Raw genomic sequence first — 17229 nt, forward strand, 5'->3', positions numbered from 1 at the left:
AGCTATGCCTGACTCCCAAACCACAGACACTACCAGGCAATAAGTAGCTGTGTGTGACTTGCAGTTGCCAGGATTGTGGTAAAATTTTACACAGCAGTGAAAAACAATGTACCCATGGTGATGTATTTTATGAGAACAAAGACAAAAGGATAAAAAATAAAACAAACAAAAAAACTTTCGCTGATCCAAAATTCTGCCTAACAAATTCATTTTGAATCTAGATAAATAGAACTGCTATTTATGCCCTTGAATTTATTGTCCTAAAGTGTCAGGATAAAAACAATAAAAATATCCACTAAAATAATTGAATTATACAACAGAGATAATAACGAGCAGCTCATCTCATGTTACCTCTCCATCTGGATAGCTAATTTTAATGATGAGATTACTTCCATTTTACTCCTTAAAAAAATAGTCATTGGTAAACCAAAATTATTTTGCCTCTTTTTAAATTAGCTGTTGCTCTTTGATGTAGCTAATTGTAGTAATGACAGAGAAAAAGAAACTATTTTGACCTTGAAAAAAATGCTTTTAACAATTTTTAGAAGTTACATTTTTTTTTTTTATGTAGCAATTAGTTCCCTAGTGGAAAGTTTATTTTTTCCCTTCCTTTGACTTTTAAAAAATTTCTTATTAAATTATTTTATTCATTTACACTCCAAATATTGGCTCCCTTCCAGATCCCTTCTTCAGAGCTTTTTACCCATTCCCCTCCCCTTTGTCTCTGACATGGTGCTACCCAACCCTGACCCCTTCATCCACCCTCTCACCTCAATTCTCCCAGCTTCCCAGTTCCCTGAGGCATCAACTCTCTAGAGAATTTGGCACATTATCTCCCACTGAGGTCAGACAAGGCATTCCTTTGTTACATGTGTGCCAGGGGCCAAGGACCAATCCATGTATGATCTTTGGTTGGTGTCTTAATCTCTGGGAGCCCTGAGGGGGTCTGGGATAGTTGATACTGTTGGTTTTCCATGAACAACATCCCCTTCAGCTCCTTCAGTCCTTCCCCAAACTCTTCCATAGGGGTCTCGACCTCAGATTAGTGGTTGGCTGTAAGTATTTCCGTCTGTCTCAGTCAGCAGCTGGTAGAGCCTCAGAAGACAGCTATGCTACATTCCTGTATGCAAGCACAACATGGCATTAGTAATGGTGACAGAGTTTTGTGCCTGTGCCTGGGATGTATCTATAAAGTGATTGAAATGCAAGCGGTGTAGTCAAAAGACAAATGATTGGGCAAATCAAGATGCTAATCCAGCTTCGATGGCAGAGGCAATGGATGGGCAATGGATGAATGCTGGAATTGAAGGATCAAACTCGACACTACTAAACACTTACTGAGTCATATTTGTGTATAAGAAGTTATCCTAGACAAAATAAATATATTGTGGTTCTTTAAGGCAAGGAAGAAGGATGACTTCCAAAACTTAAATAAAAAGTAATTGAATGAACATTTGTAGATCTATCTTACAAAGCCTCAGATCACATGCCTCACATCATTGTAAAGGACCAAGGGAGCTACATCTTCCTGTGTCTGCTCTTTGAGTATAGTTTTTGCTGTGAGGGAACTGGCACCAAGATTCGTTCCTGAGTTATGTGCCAGTGTGGTATTCCTGTGAGTTATAGGCATAGATTGGCAATGAATAAAAGCAGCTTAAAAGGAATGGAGGACATCTGGCATAAAGTAATAATGGATCAAGTAGACTCAATCCATTAGTTAAATAATTTTGATATTCAGTTTCTGACAAATTTCCTTCCTGAATTAATATAATTTCCAAATTGACCAGTAGTCACTTACATTGAGGAAGTAAGTGTAGACATGAGGGTCTCTGTGATGAGGGAACTATAGGAAGAAGAGGAACACAGAGAGTAATCAGGTTGGTTCTCCAGAGGATTTGTATAATAATGTTTTAAAATTATTAACTATGTAATTCTCCCCTTCTCTTTTCTCCCTCCAACTCTTCCCAGGGATCCCCTTCCTCCTTCCTTCCTTCCTTCCTTCCTTCCTTCCTTCCTTCCTTCCTTCCTTCCTTCCTTCCTCCCTCCCTCCCTCCCTTTCTTCCTTTCTTTCTTGCAATTCATGGCATCATTTTGGCTTCATTGTTGTTACACACACACACACACACACACACACACACACACACACACACACACACGTATTTTCCTAAATAGATAAATACAACCAAATACAGCCAGATCCAAGAACTCTAATGTGAATTGTGTTTGGAATAATTTACCACGTTTTTCATTCTCCTCTGAACTAACACTGCTTGGGTCTTAGTATTATGGTATTAAGAGAATGGATGTTCTAGCAGGAAATGACATTAACTGGTCCCCATTTGAGGACATACACATTAACAACTAAGGTGAGTCCTTAGAATCAGCCAGTCTAGACTTGGGGCCTGATTGAGACAAATTGAGATTAAAAAAAATGCTAATAGACCATCTATATAGGGTGGGGCATGGAAACTAGGTAAGGAAGAGACTCACTTAATATAGCAGGGTCCTTAGTTGCACATTATAACTCAAGCAAAAAGCAAACATGAGTTCAGTAGTTATTTTGGTCCTATTCACTCCTTTAAGCTATGCAGATTTGATTTTAAAGAATGCTGGGCTGATTGATTGAGCGCATATTTTTAGAACATCCTTCTCTCCAATGCCTATTTCACCACTTTGACACCAGATCTGAGATGGAGAAAGCAGATGCCCTACAGAACTGAAGTTACAGGAAAACTAAGTTGAAATATATTTCTTATGCTGCATGCTGGCACTCCTTTTTAGAATATCTACCTAGATTTCTTCTGTTTTCAGAGACTCTGGGGGCCAACAGGATTTCTTGTCACTTTGATCTTGCTCATCTCCATCCTGTTCCATGTTTCCTTCTTGCTTTAACCATAGCTTCCAGGCAGGCTAGCCACCTTTCCATTAAAGCCTTTGTTATTTCCTTTGCTCATAAAACATGTCCTCCAAAGTGTTTCACACCATTTGTATTTTTCCTTTGTCAAGATAGTTCTCTGAGAGTAGGAACTCTGCTGTTTTGATCACTTGCATTTTCTCAGCATTTACCATTGTACCTGGCACAGAAAAGGTATTCCTAAAATTCTCAGTGAATATTTGCATAATTACCAAGGCCTAAGGTGTATCTGCCTACCAGGACTTGCCAAGGGCAAACCTAGCTCCCTGCCATTTCATGTTTTTTAGTTTATAACAAGACTGAGTCTGTATTGAAGAGCTCCAGACGCACTCTGGAGCAATTGAGATCAGTGGATGCAGGAGAAACAAAGAGGAAATTGCATGTTGCATAATTTTTATGTTACCCACTCAGCTTTATATCTGACAGTCCTAGATCATAAACCCGTTGAAATTGCTTCATCCCACATCATAATATAAACTAGCCCAAAGCTGGCCAATGACATTTATCAACAAATGGCTGATTTTCTATTGGAATGCCACAGTACATAGTTGAAAGAATTTTAAAATAAAATGTCTATAATGACTCCTGTACGATACAATTTAAGTTCTTATTCATTATAAAAGGAAGTATTAAGCCATTTCTGAAATTTTAAAAATAATCTTAGCATTATTCTGCAACACAAACCACCATGATTTTCATTCAGATAATTGGAATGACCTATCCCATGTCTATGAAGGTGAAAAGAGTTAACACATGCCAAGCCCTTAAAACTACTGAGTGAAGTTATTATTATTAAATTTTAAAAACTGTTCCTGTTTACTCTCCACCCACTCCTCCTAACCCCTCCTCTCCTCTCTTCCCCTTCATATTCACTCCCTTTCCATTTCCCTCCAGAAAAAAAATTAGGCCTCCCCAAGGGTACCAACTGGACACAGCATAAGAAATTCAATAAAACTAGCCACAAACCCTCATATCTCGGCTGGGTGAAGCAACCCCATAGGAGGAAAAGAGTCCTAAGAGCAGGCAAGAGAGTCAGAGATACCCCTACTCCCACTGTTAGTAGTCCCACAGGAAGACTATGCTGCACAATCATAGCGTGTCTGCAGAGGACCTAGTTCTGACCCACGCAGGCTCTGTGGTTGCCACTTCAGACTCTGTGAGCCCTATGAGCCCTGCTTAGTTGATTCTGTGGGCCATATTCTCCTGATGTCCTTGACCCCCCCCTCCTACTCTCATTTTCTCTTTATCATTCTTCTTTTTCTCACTCATTTTCTCCATTGTCTTCTCAAATAAAAAGCGATGTTTTCACAGCATGATCTGTATTATACATTTCTATGTACAAGGAGGAAACATGATATAAATGGGTCAGATAAATAAATAAATACATACATACATACATACATATATATATATATATATACATACATACATAAATTGCCCCATTGAAATACATTTTTTTGTTTGCAGAACATGAAACTGAAACTTTTTCATCTTTTGGAAAGTTGCTGTAACTGGAAAATACTCTAGTTGGCATAGAGAGCTAAGGAAGATGAAGCAACTTTGGTTAAAGAGTGTGAGCCTTAGGGTACAACAGGGTTGAGCTTCAGGCCTGCTTACTAAGTATACTTGTACAGAGTAGCTTTTTAATTTCCAGTGTCAGCTTGACTCTTTTATAAAATGCTTTATCTCAAGGACTGAGGAAGAATCACCGAAAACAAATAGCACCTAATTTATACTTTGTATGGTCAACCATACCTGGCCAGTCATAGTAGCTTGTTATTTATGTCCCACAATGCTGTGACAAACACTTGATGAAAAACAATGTAATGGGAAAGGGACTTATTTCTTGCTCATGGTTTGAGAAGACCATTTAATCATGGCAGAAAAGTGTGAAAGGTACTGTGTTGAGAGAAAATACATAGGTAGCTGGTCATAGTAAGTCCACGGTCAGGAAGCAGAAAGAAATGAATGTTGGCACTCACCTCTCCCTCTTTCTCTTCCTGTTCCTCTCCTTCTCCCTCTCTCATTTGCTTCAGTCCAGAACCCCAGCATATGAAAAGGTGCTGCCTCCAAATACGGTGGGGATCTTTTCTCTTCAATTAACCTAATCTACAAAATTCCTTATAGACGTGATCCAGTCTTTCTAGCTCTTGTTACTTTGGCAATTAGTACACCATCACTATAGCTATTATTATCATTCAAGAATCCATAGTTGTGTCTTGTAGGAAGTATAAAAATTAAACAAATGTAACATATATAATACAGTTTCTTTTTTAGTGTGATTCTTGGATTTGAGAACATTGACAATAAAACAGGGCAAGCTATTTAGCATTTCTTTTTCATTTATCTAGATCATCATGCTTTAACTTAAGATTCCTGAAAACCTACCTTGCCTTATTTTGACGAATTTGACTGGTTTGACTTGTAACCCACAAAGTAGATTAGGCATTAGTGAGAGACTGTCCTTGTCGTATTAAGTCCCAGTTGTGTCAGGGACTCTTCTTTCTTTTGGCCATCCTTGTACTGTGCAAGCATGACTGAATAGCAGGCTGCAGATTCTAGAGTCAGGTCTCAGTCTCCACATCCTCATTAGCAGTGGAATCACAGAGAGGTCTGGAGGCCATCTGTGGAGCAATTTCCTTCTGCATAAAATGAACACAATAATCTAAGTGCTCTCGAAAGCCTGTTGTGAGATGAAAATGGGGTAATGTATGTATAAGTGATTTGTAAGCTGTCAAATGTTGTACAATTATGAGGTGATACATGAGTCATAAATCAACAACGATTTATTGATTAAAGCTGCAGTGAGTGACTAATTCCATCACTACCTGAGGCATTTAGCAAGTTATCTTTGGATCATAATTTCACAATTGACACTGCCTGACTTAGAATACCTTTACAAATAATTAATTTTAGAAAATGATCTCTAAGAGCCCCTATATCTATCTATCTCTCTATCTATCTATCTATCTATCTATCTATCTATCTATCTATCTATCTATCTATCTCAAGTCTTATATTTGGATTTTTTGTTTTATTTATGATCTTTTGGGTTTCTGCTTATGTCACAGAAACATTAAGGACAAATACCAGTTTGTGGTTTAGCTCTATATATCGTACTTGAGAGTTCTGAGAGAGCACTTATTACTTAGGTCAGTGAAGAATGGAGAAAAACTACACTTTGATTCTTTATTAGAACTTTTAAAAGCCAATGTCAACTAAGTGATCTGTGGCAACCATCTTTGTCACAGTCACTTCAGAGAAACTAGACTATCACAAAGTCCACCTCCACAGTGACATACTTCCTCCAATAAACCACACCCACTCCAGCCAGGCCACACTTCCTATCAGTGACCAAGTACTCATATGAGTGTCACCACAGATGAGGATCTCACATAGCACAGGATGATGGAATGGAATGATTTTGTTAGCCACAAATTTTAAAACTGTCATGGAGGAAATAAAAATGATTGGACTCTGATACAACAGGACAGGAATCAAGGCAGTTCTGAGTTGGTAAGCATAGAGTAACAGGTAACATTTTAGAGCTGATTTCTCTTCCTTATTTTGTCTCCTGCACCCTCCATCCATCCCCCTTTTGCTTCTCCTTCTCCCTCTTTTCTTTTAAAGACATGTTGTATGGAGTACTATTCTTTCACACCATTCCAAGTGCTGGGACAACAGATTTGCATCTGCCTTGCCAAAGATACCTTGCTTTGGCACTTGTATTTTTATGTCCACTGCCTTACCTTATTTATGAAGTTCCTTCTATAACTCTTTTTTACTTAAGAGTTAGTATATACTAACTTACATAATTGATCAATATTTAATAGGATTTATTTCTACACTAATTCCATAGATTTTTTATTCAATTATACATGCAATTTTTTATACTTTACATCCAATCTCATCTTACCCTCCCTCCTCTCCTCCCAGTCCCTACTTTCATCTCCCCTCCTGCCTCCCCTTTATCATCAAAAGGGGGGAGCTCCCATGGATATCACCCTGCTTTGGCATATCAAGGTGTATCTTTGCCTGTTGTGGTTGGGCAAGATGGCCCAGAAACGGGAAAGAAATCCAAAGGCAGGCAACAGAGTCAGATATAGTCCCCGTTCCTACTGTTCCGGGAGTCCCACGTGAAGACAGAGCTGCACTATGGTTACATTTATATAAGATGGCTACTGATTCTTTTCCAGTTAATTTTGTATCAAGTCACTTTGCTGAAGGTGTTTATCAGCTATGGGAGTTCTCTGGAAGAGATTTTGGGTCACTTATGTATACTATCATATCATGTTCGAATAGCAATACTTTGACTTCTTCCTTTGCAATTTTTACCCTCTTGATCTCCTACAATTGTCTCCATCTAAAACTTGTCTTCAATTGTCTCCATCTAAAACTTCAAGCACTGTGTTGAATGGATATGGAGAGAATGAACCACCTTGTTTTGTTCCCGATTTTAGCTGATTGATTTAAGTATCTCTCTATTAACTTGTTAATAGAGATGTTGGCTGAGTATTTCCATTACTGTGTTCAGGTATGTGCCTTATATCCCTGATCTCCCTAAGATTTTTATCATAAAGGCATGTTAGATTTTGTTAAAGGTGTTTTCAGCATCTAGTGAGATGATCATTTCATTTCCCACAGGTTGTTTATGTGTGGTAGGTAACATTGATGGATTTTCATATGCTGAACCATCCCTGCATCTCTGATATGAAGTCTACTTAATCATGGTAGATGATGTTTTTTGATATTCTCTTGGATTTGGTTTGCAAGTATTTTGTTGAATATTTTTGAATCAATGTTCGTAAGGGAGACTGGTCTGAAATTCTCTTTCTTGGTTGAGTTTTCCCTGGTTTACATACCAGAATAACTCATAAGATGAATTTGGGTGTTCATCCTGTTTCTTTTTTGTGGAATAGTTTGAGAAGTACTGGTATTAACTTTCAAAGTGTAGTAGAATTCTACACTAAAACCATCTGGCCCTGGGCTTTTTTTCAAAATTTTGCCAACATTTTTTACCAATTTTTTTTTTGGTAAATTTTTCACGAATGCTTCTATTTCCTTAGGGGTTATAACCATATTTAAATTGTTTACCCAATCTTGATTTAACTTTGGTAAATGGTATCTTTCAAGAGAATTCTTCATTTCATTTAGATTTTCCAACTTTGTGGAATGTGAGGTTTTGAAGTAAAACCTAATGATTCTTTGGATTTCTAGGTGTCTCTTGTTATGCCTCCTTTCCATTTCTGATTTTTAAAATTTGGATATTCTCTCTCTACCTTTTAGTTAGTTTGACTAAGTGTTTTTCTATCTTGTTGACTTTCTCAAAGGACAGCTCTTGATTTCTTTGATTCCTTGCATTGTCCTTCTGTCTACTTTATTGATTTCAGCTCTGAGTTTGGTTATTTCCTGCTGTCTACTCCTTTTGGGTGTTTTTGCTTCTTTTTGTTCTAGAGCTTTTAGATGTGCTGTTAAGTGGCTAGCCTGACATCTCACTAATTTCTTTTGAAGCTGTTTAGTGCTATGAACTTTTCCTCTTGGCACTGCTTTCATTGTTACCCATAAGTTTGGGTATGTTGTGCATTCATTTTCATTGAGTTCTAGGAAGTCTTTAATTTCTTCGTTATTTTTTTCTTGACCCAGTGGTTGTCAAACAGGGAGTTGTTCAGTTTCCATAGGCTTGTAGGCTTTCTGTTGTTTCTATTGTTGAAGTTTAGCTCTAATCCAGGGTGGTCTAATAATATACAGGGTCTTGTATCTTTTGAGACTTGCTTTCCTATCACATGGTCATTTTTGGAGAAGGTTCCAGGCAGCACTGAGAAGACAGTATGTGCTTTTGTTTTGGGTGAAATGTTCTGTAGATATGCTAGGTTCATTTGATTCATAGAATTGTTAGTTTCATTATAGTCTGAATGACCTGCCCATTGTTGAGAGTGGGGTTCTGAAGTCTCCCACTATTAATGTATGGGGTTTGAACTATGATTTAAACTTTAATATTATTTTGTTTATGAATGTGAGTGCCCTTGCATTTCGGGCATATATTCAGAATTGAGATGTCATTTTGGTAGATTTTTCCTTTGACGAGTATAGTGTGTGCTACTCATCTCTTTTGATTAATTTTGATTGAATATATATTTTATTAGATATTAGAATAGCTACTCCAGCTTTCTTCTTGAGTAAGTTTGCATAGAAAATCTTTTACCAGTCCCTTATTCTGAGGTAATGTCTATCTTTGTTGTTGAGATGTATTTCTTGTATGCAGCAGAGTGATGGATCCTGTTTATGCACCTATTTTATTTGCCTGCATCCTTTTATAAGGTAATTGAGTCCATGGATGTTGAGAGGTATTAGTGACAAATGATCGGTAATCCCTGTTACTTTGATGTTCGTGGTGTTAGTGTGTGTGTGTGTGTATGTGTGTGTCCTTCCCTTCTTTTAGTTTTGCTGGTGTGTAATTATTTTTTTCCTTATGTCTTCTTGGGTTTAATTAAATTCTTTGGGTTGGAGTTTTCCTTCTAGTATCTTCTATATGGCTGAATTTGTGAGTAGATATTGTTTAAATTTTGTTTTGTAATGGAATATATCTTGGTTTCTCCCTATATGGTGATTGAAAGTTCTACCTGGTATAGTAGTCTGGGAATGCATATGTGGTCTCTTAGAGACTGCAAGACATCTACCCAGGTCCTTTGGCTTTTAGTCACTGTTGAGAAGGTTGGTGTAATTCTGATAGGTCTGCCTTTATGTGTTCCTTGGTTTTTTCCCCCTTGGAGCTTTTAATATTCTTCATTCTATACATTTAGAGTTTTGTTTATTATGTGGTTGGAGGATTTTACTTTCTTGTCTAATATGTTTAGTGTTCTGAATGCTTCTTGTATGTTTAAAGGCATCTTTTTCTTTAGGTTATGGAAATTTTCTTCTATGATTTTGTTCAAAATATTTTCTGGATCTTTAATCTGGGAATCTTCTCTTTCTTCTACTCTTATAGTCTTGGGTTTGATGTTTTCATAGTGTCCCAGATTTCCTGGATGTTTTATGTCAGGAACTTTTTAGATTTAGTATTTTCTTTGACTTATGTATTGATTTTTTTTTTCTATTTTATCATCTATGCCTGAGTTTTTCTCTTCAACTCTTATGTTTTGTTGGTGATGTTGTGTCTATAGTTCTTCTCTTATCTGGGTTTTTCACCTCCAGGATTGTCTCAGATTGTCATTTCTTTATTGTTTCAATTTCCATTTTCAGGTCTTGAACAGTCTTATTCATTTGCTACACCTGTTTTATTCTATTTCCCTGTATTCCTTTAAGGGATTTATTTGATTCCTTTTTAAAGGCCTCTTATCATCTTTATCAAATTGGATTTAATGCCACTTTCTTTTGCTTGTGTTAGGATATCCAGGATTGGCTGAAGTAGGATAGCTGGGCTCTGGTGGTTTCATATTACCCTGCCTGTTGTTGATTATGTTTTTAATGCTGGCCTTTAGGCATCTGAGTTTCATAGTTATGATAGGCTTGGATTCTGATTTCTGAGTTTATATTTGTTGGCTGGATCTTCTGGAGATTTTTTTCTCCTTTGTTTCTGTTTCCTCTCTATCTGGCATGAGTGGCCTGTGGTTCCAGTGACTAGGTAGCTAGTCTTCATGTCCAATAAGATGTCTTCTCTATGATTTTTGTGACCTGCAAAGTCCCTATGTATTTTGGTTCCAACCTTACTTCTGGGTTCCCTAGTACCAGTGTGGCCTGGGATACTTCTTGTCCACGGGCCTTCAGAAAAGCAGGTGGCATTATGGACATAAAATTGAGCACATGGCATGTGGGTGTTCTTTCAGGTGAGGTGGTGGGCAGGGGCTTGTGGAGAGGGGCTTACCTGATATTCCTGGTGCCAGACAGGCATCTGGGAAAGTAGACAGAGTTGGGGGGCAAAAAAAAATCTAAATCAGATTTCTTTTTTTTTCCCCCCTTGGTAGCACTGAAGCTTATTGGACAACCTAATACAGATGCTGGGGTTTATCCATGGTGCTCTTGATGTACAAAGCCCGGGTATTTTGCCAGTTTTTATTTAGAAAGGACGCCAAGAAATTGACAGCCAAGTCGACGTTGTCGACCAGAGCATCATGAGTCATCATCACGTGGACGCCAGTAATAGCCAGACACAGCACCTTCTTCATCTGGAACTTGATTGTAGATTTCATCTCATCCGTTTTGGCCACCATGTTTTCATTGTATGTCAACAGGGAGTGGAACTTGCCTGCCTTGTTTAGTTCTAGGCCCATGATAAGTGTGATCTGTGTGATCAGAGACTCAGAGGCCAAAAAGCACCACATTTCTTGGCCAGCTTTTGGACGATCTTCTTGTTCTTATTAAGGTTCTTAGCTCCTTGATATTCATGTGAGGGATCCCATGACCTTGGCTTCAGCACAGTGCTGCTGGTCCCAAGGATGCAGATCCAGAACTTGGGGCAAGGGGTAGACTTAGGCCTGATGGTGCCCGAGAATTGTTTGTACTTAGGGTCATAGTTCTTCAGGCTAATCTTCAACTCCACCATTTCCAGAAACTTGCAGCACTTGTGCTGGTTCCTGTAAAGGACTTCCTGTACCGCCTTGTACAGTGTGTTGTGTGAAATTTTGCTGCATATGGACTGCTTCTACCATGGAAACTGGAAAAGCTAAATCAGATTTCACTGTGGGGGGTGGTTAAGAGGGGGTGCATGAGTGTGGTTCGAGGGAGCACACTCTCAGAGGCAAAGGGGAGGTAGGGGTGAAGAACTCCGGAAGAGGGGACCAGGAAGGGGCAACATTTGGAATGTAAATATATAAAATAATTTAATAAAAAAACCATTATTTCAGTGCAAAGAATTATATCCTAGTGGAAAAAATTATGTTCCATAAAAACATGAGTACATTCATTTATAAATATAACAATAAGGTAATCAAGTGAAATGTTTTTCATGAACAACTTTAGGAATATGCAAAATATAGAATTAAAAAATGAACTTCAATGTAACTATTACCCAGGTTCCAAAATTACCGGAGGATTTCCATTTAGTTAGTCTCTGACCTCCCCTTCCTATACCATATTAACATTAAAATTTTAATAGTATAGAGCGAAGAAAGAGACATGCTGAGTTACATGCAAAACCAAGCTGATCAGAAACCCAGCAAACTCGTCACTGGAAACCCTACAGGAAAGGAAAGCATCCTTAGATGAATTTGATGGCTTGACACAAAAAGGTTAGTGTAGCCACCAATGTTATCCTTAAAAAAAAAATAGAAAGAAAAGCCTACCTTAATAAGAATAACTAAACCAGTAAGGCTAGCATTGCAGAAGATACTTGAAGGACCACTATACACAAAACAGGAACAAAGATATACATTATCAGAAGATATTAGGAAAATTATATCTCACTACTAGGACAGCTAAACAAATGAGAATTGGGAAAGAATCAGCATTAATTAAAATATCTTTGTATTAATTATTTGAACACCTTATTAATGGATATAACGTTTGAATTTATTGCTCTTCTTCACGTAACTTTTCCAGAACTATCAATCACTCATATTCTTTCCCAACTTCATGACCCTTTTCTTTTTTTATAACCCAATGAACCCAATTTATGTGACCCACATACGCATGGAGCAGGATGACATACCTCTGATGCGAAGAAGGGGAAAGTTAGTAAGTACCGTTCATTAATAACCCTAGTCACAAAAGATCCGCACTTTCCAATAAAAATGTGCATTGGCTCAATGAACAAAAAATCAAGGCCAACTTTTTGCTGTTTGCAAGAAGTCTATATTATTTGGAGAGAGGAGTATGAACTAAAGAGGGTAATGTGAACGTGAATAAGCTCAAACTGCCTTATACATGTGTATCTATTTCTCCTCTGATCATTAGAGATGTCTCTTCAATTGAAGATTATTACTTGGTATTAGCTTTTCTTTTCAATGTTTTCTTCAGCAAATTTTAGATACTTTGCTTTAAAAAAGTCTCAAAGCTCCGTAGACTTATAGGCAGAAGGTACTTACTTCCTTGATATGGTGAAAAGCATTTTCTTGTATTTGTGCTATAATTTGTTCAACCATTCCTTGCCCTGGCTGTCTGAATTGTCTCCATTTTTTTTCCATTATGTATGTCTCAAGGAATAACTGTATACATTTGTCACAGTATTTTTGCTAGTATATTTTCTCCCCCTTTGTAAAGTAAGAAAAATAAAAAGTATCTCTAGATTTGTTAGGAGAAGAAGATGTGATAAGGTATCGATATGTTCGGTGTTATGTCTGGCACATAGTCATCTTGGCTGCAAGTAACTAATGATGTCAACATGAGACGATGTATTATTACACTGTGTTAGGAAAAGACCATGGAGTGGTGTATGTGCTCATGTGCGTTGGATACAATAACTGAGGCTGAAAGAGGTTAGGAAAGGTACTATTTACTTAAGGGTCCCAAAGGAGTTTGAGTTAGTGGGAGCTTTTCTGAACCAGATCACGAAAGGAAAGAATGATTTTAAGTGCAGTAAGTTGAACTTGGGCCACCAAGGACACTAGCCACGATGGTGGCCTGATGTGGGAAGTAAGTGTTGGAGCTTGAAAGGACTTTTCTGTTATCCCAGTGCCCAGTTTTGGAGAGTTGGTAAAGGATTTGCAACAAGGAAGGGCACAGACACGACGTTAAAAAGACTAAACAACTTTGGCTATGGTTTCTACTGCATTAAGGAAATTCGGGCAAGAAATGTGAGGAACCAACTATGACTCTTACCGAGCATTTGAAAGACTGGTCACACGCTATGCCACCATCTCCATTTTATCAAACAGAATGTAAGATTTAAAAAGTCACTTAAATTGGCTGAACCATAAACCAGTAAAAGGAAGAGTCAAGATATTAATCCTGACTTTTGTCTATGCCTTCGACACTTTATATTTCTCATATTCACATGTGTTAAATATCTGCCTGGAGTGAAGATCAATGTCAACTGAGAACGTCACTGGACATGAATGATTTAGCACAGTGTTGGTGCAATTCAGGGTATATTATTCTCAAATGAGCCACTAGGATATTGAGGAAACGGTAGAGACTGGAAGGCCATGCCCATCCTCTCCTGAAGCAGGCCATGAGACTTACTCTAGAGTATACTCCAAATACCTGAAAAACTCAGGGACATAAAGATCAAAGTATGTCTCTTCAGGGTCCGGTGGTATATAGTTACTGTTAGTCCATACTCTATGGTGGGCTTCTACTTTCATCAAACCTACCAGAAGAAAAATGGTTGCTTTCCTATCCTGGGAATCTCATATGCATGAAGCCTCTAGTGTCATGTTAAAAAAAAAAACAAAAAACATACATACAGTAAGGTTGTCTCTTGCTAATCTGCCTTTTGATCTAGGGCCCTTCCTACTGACTCAGTGAAAGCTAATCTTTTGATCTAGGGCTCTTCCACTAGACTCAGTGGCTCAGTAATATGCTAGTGGTACCAGGGATTTTCTAATAGCTTTTAAAACAACATCTTCTAAGATTAAAGCACTTAAAAAGGGGGATGTCATAGTTTCCAGAGGGAAACTATGTAGACTTTAATTTTGACATATTTTTCCAGAACATTTATTAATGACTTCCCTTTTTGTTTTGGTTGCATGACAAGATAAAAGTAGTTTGACGTGTGTACATCCTGCTCTTAATCTAATAGAGAGGAAAGGAAATACAATCAGAGTTGACCAAAGCTAGCGGTAACCCACCACTGCTAGAGCAAGTCTTGAGATCCAGCTGTGAGTTGTAGAAAAATCTGTGGGGAGAGAAAAATATTACATCTATCTATCTATCTATCTATCTATCTATCTATCTATCTATCTATCTATCTATCTACCTACCTATCATCTATCTCTTTGTCTGTCTGTCTGTCCATCCACCTGTCCATCCATCCATTCATCAATCCAAGTTTGTTCCATTTGTTTTTCTATGAGAAAAGTCAGATTTAAATCAAATTTGTGGCACTCTTTAAAAATAAAACAAAACAAAACTTTTTATTGGTTCTCTATGAATTTTACACTGTACACCCTAATCCCATTCATCTCTCCCTTTGCTTGTACTTACCAACCCTTGCAAATTGCCCCAACAGAGAAAAAAATCCCATTGTGGAAGCTGTAGTGTGTCACAGTGTTTCCCACAGTACACCCCTTTGTCCATTCATCTTTGCTTGTGAATCTTCATTATGTTGAGTCATTGGTCTGGTACCAGGCCTCTGGTTTCTGCTACAGTATCAGTACTGGATTCTTGCTGGGACTCCTCTTGGATAGCCTGTTGTTGCCTTGAGTCATGGAAATCCTGCATGATCTATAGAATCTGTAGGAGCTTCCCCTTTCATGTGCTCCAGCAGTTCATCAGTGGGGTAGATGTTGGGTGGGCTAATTCAAAGTCTTGGATCTGGGTTTGAGAGGTACTTGAGCTGGTTAGCCCACTTGCTTTCCCAATCTCGTGCCCTTGGGGTCAGCTTACTAGAACTACCCTCTGCCACACAAACACACACACACACACACACACACACACACACCACCACCACCACCACCACCACCACCACCACCACCACCACCACCACCACCACGCCCAGCTCTACCCTGTTGTTAAAGCGAGGTGCAAGGGTTGTTGTCCCCAAATGTTGCAGCTTGTGAGGGACATGATCAGTTCTCCTGCCTACCATAGATGGCTAGAAATGACGGAGGGGAAGAAAGCACCTATCTCTCATCTGAACCACTACCCAGAAGACAAGAGCCAGGGCCAGATCTCCTGAGCACACACCCTGGTCTTGCTTACCTGAAACCCCCATCCAGGGCCAGCTCTACTGGGCTGCCTAGGCAAGATGCAAGGCTAGCTTTCCAGCTCTCATGACCCCAAAGCCAGCTCTCCCATGATTCATAGGTGAGGAGTGAGGCCAATTCTTCACAGCTTGTAGACATCAACATGTCCCCATGTGGCAACCCAGACCAGGGAAGTCTGCCTGGCCTTTGAGAGAAACAGATCCCCGCTGCATGGCCATGAACCCAAACATGGCCCCTGATGATAGCACAGGACAGGATCCCATTATGGCCCCAGGTAGCATCACATTAGGCTGTTCCTCACTACCCTCAATTCTCCAGTTCCTCCTCTCTTCATTGAGCCCACATCTTTCTGTTTCTCTTTCCCTTCCACTTCTTTACCACTTAATTGTTTCTCTTAGTGGTGCCCAGGGTCTCTGAGTATCTGGGGTCATTTCAAAAGTGGTCTGAGGAGTGCTATTCATGCATTGTGGAGACAGTGAGGGCCATTTCTGGCATTATCTGCCCCCAAAGCCTACGTGGCAGCAGACTCTGTGGTAATTTCAGTCTATCTTCCTGTCCAGGTCCCATGGAATTGGTCTGGTGGTTGTCTCACGATCACTTCTCACCAGCCTCCACCCATCACTGGCCCCTTGCAGGAGTTGTCTGTTCTAAGCTTTTCTTCCCCGAGGGACCTGTGGTCCAAGGTGGGTTTTTACTAGTCTCTGGCTTGCTCCTTATCCTGGAAGCCTGTCCAGGCTTGCCTTGCACCAGACTGGTGGTAATCTCAGACAGACTCTCATTTCTGGGCCACTAGTGCCAGACTAGTGAACTTCTCAGGCCTTTTTTTCCCCCACTCCAGGGAATTTTCTGCTACTGGTTATTCAAATAGATGTTCATAGGTCAGAATATTGAGGATAGACTTTCTCCTCTCTGCCACTTCCTGATATACATGTGATACAGCATCCACAGTTGTCAGACTGTATGGGTAGGAGGTTCATGTTTTAAATAATTACTTTATGATCCCTTAAAAATTCCTGTTGGAAACTTCAAGCTCAGCCAAATAATCAATATTCTCAGTTTGGTTGAAATTGTATATAAAAGTCATACATTTTAAATGTTCTACTATTCCAATAAAATTGCCCTTGATGTGTTCTGACACTTGTCTGCAAAATGAAAGCTTAATCCAGTTCAGATTTGCAGGCGCTCCCTGAGGTAGTGTGTATACTGGCTTGGGTTTCCTGAAAGGACCAAACTGAGGCTGGTCTGTCTGCCTTCTGCTCTGTCAAGAACTGGCTGTTCTCGAATTGTGCCATAGTTCGCTTAATTTCTTACTTAAATTGAAGGGCTAAATTATCTGTAAAGTCTCCTCAGTTCATTACATTATTTGTACTTAATATCATTTTTGTGAAGCCCTTGTTAGGGGGGAAGACAGTGACAGCATCTTCATTGTGCCTCTATAGAAAACTTTACAGAATTAAAAAAAAAGTAATATTCTAATTTTAAAAGCCAGGTCATAGTGTTCTGATGCTAAATTTG

The 17229-nt window shown here is 38.9% G+C and overlaps 2 pseudogenes; both read right to left on the minus strand.

Moving 5' to 3' along the window:
• Positions 10870-11571, minus strand: Gm9302 (predicted gene 9302; annotated as a pseudogene).
• Gm24345 lies at positions 16560-16683 on the minus strand (annotated as a pseudogene).
• Between the last annotated feature and the right edge of the window lie 546 nt (positions 16684-17229).

The sequence above is a fragment of the Mus musculus genome, chromosome 14, assembly GCF_000001635.26.
Source record: "Mus musculus strain C57BL/6J chromosome 14, GRCm38.p6 C57BL/6J".
In the NCBI taxonomy this organism is placed as follows: domain Eukaryota; kingdom Metazoa; phylum Chordata; class Mammalia; order Rodentia; family Muridae; genus Mus; species Mus musculus.